General features: G+C 46.7%; 1 non-coding gene across 1 annotated transcript; it reads left to right on the top strand.

The window, feature by feature from the left end:
- The first annotated feature begins 353 nt into the window (after positions 1-353).
- On the top strand, positions 354-427 carry TRNAN-GUU (transfer RNA asparagine (anticodon GUU)). The gene has a single exon. It is a non-coding gene; the product is annotated as a tRNA-Asn (tRNA).
- The last annotated feature ends 4,176 nt before the right edge of the window (positions 428-4,603 follow it).

The raw sequence follows: 4,603 nt of genomic DNA, 5'->3' as shown, positions 1-4,603 counted from the left end.
ACCTGAGCAACAAAGTGTGCCAAATCTGCTTTATTCCCAAATATTATTACCGCGCCTTAATATCTAACATGGTCCATAGCAACCAGGGCACAAGTCCTAAAAAATGAAGTGGGAACATGCTGACGTCACGACAGGATGTGACGTCACCAAAGGTGGCTTGCACTCAGTTGCAGTTTATAGTTATGGAGCTCCCGGTAAAATAAGTGGGAGGACGCCGTCCACCCGCGTGGTACCCCGACTCGAGCCCTGATAGCAACTCAAAAACACCTTCACACCTCAAAGAATCATAGTACTTCCTCTTAAAATGTGATAGTGTCTACCTATTGAACAGTCTCTGACCTGGTACCTATGCAGTCTCTGTGGCGCAATCGGTTAGCGCGTTCGGCTGTTAACCGAAAGGTTGGTGGTTCAAGCCCACCCAGGGACGTTTACTTTTGCTACATTACTACCTTTACGGAAATGTATTTCCTTCATATTTTAAGATTAGATTTAAAAATACCTCTCCATTAAGCAAAGATAAACGAGAAAGCAAAAATGCAAGTTATATACTAGTGTACATTGGAAATAACTGAGGAGTAAACAAAAATATTGAACTGGGGTGACTAGTACTGGATGCAAAATCAGTAACCCCGAAAAGTGTGGTGTGTGAAATCTATGGTGGTCTGTTTCCCATCTGCTTTCACCTCGGGGTTTATTTCCGGATCAGAGGATTCGGTTTCAGGACGTCTGATACAGTGCATAGAACAGCGACACCTCGAGGCCATTTATGAAATTGGCATGTGCTCGGAAGGTTGATAATTCTGTGCAAAACTAGAAAGCATAGTAAATAAAATATAATCGGTTATTACGTTAACTGCCTTTAAATCATGGAAGTAAAAGTAAAAACCAGGACTGGGTTCCTTTGGCTCAGAATATTCTATCGTTTAGGCGCCAATGGTAGGAAAAGCAAGACTTAAATGATACGGACACCCCTACCCCACTCGTGAAGTGGCCACTGTCAAATGAAATATCGTTCTCATCCTCCTAGTGCCTCCCTCCAGTAAATGCTTCAGCAATTTCTTTTTGATAAGAGCACGGTGCGTTATGGGACATGTAGTTCCAATTTTCCAATTCGTAAAAAAAATAACTCGAATCCCAGCATTGAAAGTGATACTGACTAAAAAAACACAGGGGTTAGATAGCCAATATTTATCTGTGGAAAACAATAAAAAAATCCAACATACAGTAATCAAGATATGAATTTTGCAAGAATAAACTTAAAATACAATTCCTTGAAGTCAATAGCTCCATCCGGGGCTATCACGGCGTCAAGAACAAGCAAATCCAACAGTTTGGGCTGACTGCTGCGTCGCTTTCAAGCTACGGTGTCGGGAAGACCCGCAAACAGTATCTTGGAAAAGGCCGGGCGTCATGGACCATGCGATGATCTCTGGAGAGGCGTTAGCGTTGGCGTTGGTTTAGAGGTCAATGCAATAGTCGTGAGGCACACCACATTGCAGATTTAACTCCGTTAGGTTGAAGTCAGGAGCGCCAGTGTCGGCAGGCGTTGGGCCTCAGGTGCAAATTGCTGCTGTGTGACATGAACTACCCTCAGGTCATAGTGCAGTAAGCGGCTCGGTGACAGCATCCATTGGCATCAGTGAGACCAGGTCTGCGGTGCAAAGTGGAACGGTGCTTGTCGTGGTACTTGTCATGGTGCTGGCAGGTCACAGTGCAAGCAACGTCATTGTCATTGCTGAAGTGCTGTCATTGGAAGACGAACTGGAGTCGATCGCACCGGCGTCAGTTGACCAAGGCTGCGGTGTGAGACGGGGCTGTGCATTGAGTGACTTATGAGTTTTGCTCCCAGACCACGGAGCATTAAGCGTCGTCGACGGGGATACAAGGGCAGTGATGTGAAGCGAGCCCTTGTGAAGTTTGGTGCCCTCAGGTCGTGGTGCAAGCACGTAGTTCGGTGGTGACATCGGTCGGTGGTGTCGGTGTTGGTGAGAACAGGGGGTTGCAGTGCAAATCAGGCAGTGCTCTCTGCGGGACCAACAGATCACGGAGTGTGCAGCTGTGTCATTGATGGCATCGGGTTACTTTTTCTTCTGTTGCAGCACAAAACACTAGCTTCCAGTTCTGGTAGCACATAAACTTGAAGGGGCAGATTTACAAGCCCCTTGTGCCATTTCTGCATCACTTTTCCCATGCTCAAAACGACGCAAAAGTGGCGCAAAGGGCTTGTAAATCTGCCTCAAAGTCTTTGCTGTTCCTGAGACTTCTCGACAAGGGCCAATTTCTACGTCAAGTCCTTGGAGAAACTCAGGAACATAAGTTGCAGAAAGTCCAGTCCCTTCACTACCCAAGACAGAAGCAGCCACTGCAGGCCAAAATAACAAAGCATGTGGCAAAGTGGTGGTTCCTCCCCACAGCTTCGCCAGCTCTTCTTCTTGGCAGGTTCCTTAGTCCAAAAGAGTTCTAAAGTTCTGGGGTCAGGGCCGCAATAATTATACTACTTTTCCATATGAAGTTTTAGGCAGCAAGTTTCTGAATTCAGTGAGAACCAGTTCTGTCCTCCCTGGTTCAGCTTCACCCCAGAAGTGCATTGTACAGAGCAGACACAGCCTATTCAGATGCTAGTGAAAACTCCTCCCACCACTCTAAATGCACAACAAGACTATTCAGTCTGACTATGAGTCACCCAGGAAAGGCAGGACACACCTCAACCCCCCTTGATGTGTTATTATGGACCAGATGTATTAAAGGGTTTTACCTATCTGTGTCTATGGGAAAATGTGTATGTACAAATGGCACTAAATTCTGAGCTCAGGGAGCCTAAACTCCATTTATCTATATTTTCCCAATTGAAAGTTACACTTGTAAAGTGTTACAAGGCAGTTTCAATGATCACCTATGGGAAAGACAATCTTTCAATAGTGAAAAACACACTACTACATGTCCTACCTTTCACATACACTGCACCCTGCCCATGGGGCTATCATGGGCCTATCTTAGGGGTGCCTTGCATGTAGTAAGAAGAATGGGAAGGGCCTGGCAAGTAGGTGCACTTGTCAGGTCGACTTGGCAGTAAAACCTGCGCGCAGACACTACACTGGCAGGACTGGGACACTTTTGAAAGTCTGTGTACGTGGTTAGCACAACATGTACTGCAGGTCCACTAACAGCATTTCATTTGCGGACCCTGGGCACAGCAGTGCTCTGTTCTAGGGAATTGCTAGTAAATAAAAAATACCAATCATGGCAAACCAATCATAATGCAATTTACAGTAGGAGCACTTGCATTTTAGCACTGAATAGCAGGGAAAAAGTGCGCAGAGACACTAAACCAGCAAAAACAAAGTCCAGCATACCATCAAAAACAGGCGGTCAGAAAACAAAAAGTCAGGGAAATGCTACAAAAAATGCCAGGTTTAACACTAGTTATTACGTGTGTATTTGCTGGTGATATGTCACTTGTTATAACTGAGCAGGTCCTCCAGGCATTGATCGTGCTGCAGTATGCTGGCAGGCCAGATTTACTGGTGACCAGGGTGTTGGTGGGCATGACTATGAAGGCCCGGCCCTGATGGCAAGCAGCAGCAGGCGTAGCGGCAGCAGCTTTGTTCTGCGCCTCCCCTGCTATACATGTGAGGAGAGGGGGCATTCAGGTGATCAGGGTCCAGGCGGGTCATCAATCTCGGGCTTTCCTTTCACGTGGTGGGAGCGGGCAGTGTGATGAAGTAGATAAACTGCTTAATCCCATTAGCTGACACATAAAATCAATTTTGACACTTTTGAGAGAAAAATTACAAACATACACCATCTGGGCTAACTATACATTAAAGAAACAAGAGAAATAGATCATGAGAAGACTTATTTACTGCATCGTAAAATCATGCAGATAAACTGTACATTAGATTTAAGCATGTACATTAAGTCAGATACCCAATTCCTGGTCCTCATTGGATAACTGGATTGGTTCGACTCTACCCGATCCCTCTCGTCACAATTTCAAGATCAATCAGAGGACCAAGTAAATGAGCCTGAGGTGTAGTGTTAGGAGATAAAGTGAGACAAAGTAAATGGGCCCAGTGGCATTGCAACAGGTGTGTGTTGGCTGCCGGGCTCGGTGCTAGAGCTGTCACCGAGGCCGTGCTCAGGAGGTCAAGTGCAGCACCTACGCAGGGCTCAGAGGCTCGCTCCAAGGCTTCTGGTGCTCTAATGCGGGCTGGCAGGAGAAGAGAACATGGGGGAGCTGTGGGCGCCCTGCCAGACACCTTAACTTTGTTAGTTTCTGAGGTATCAGCAGAGGATTTGTTGTTGCTCTTGGCCCGGAAGCAGACAGAGGGTTGTGGCGGGCTGCAGCCGTTATAGGGATAGTACCATTGGAATCTCCGACTCGTGCGACAGGTCATGAGCTCGGTGGGCTGGCCCTCGTACGGCCAGAGACTGTGGTGACTCCTCTATGCTGCCCAAGGGTGGACGTCCATTGTCTATAGTGCAAGTGTGTGTGCATGTCAAGCACAGGGTTTGCTCTGGAAGGGTGCCCCTTCCAGTTCCAAAGATTTTGCTTTGACAAAGTAAATGTATTTCCCCCACTAGACATTGCCATCAAAATCCA

The sequence above is a fragment of the Lissotriton vulgaris genome, chromosome 12 (assembly GCF_964263255.1).
Source record: "Lissotriton vulgaris chromosome 12, aLisVul1.2, whole genome shotgun sequence".
In the NCBI taxonomy this organism is placed as follows: domain Eukaryota; kingdom Metazoa; phylum Chordata; class Amphibia; order Caudata; family Salamandridae; genus Lissotriton; species Lissotriton vulgaris.
Note: the sequence above shows the minus strand (reverse complement) of the source record. Positions and strands in the feature narration are given on the sequence as shown.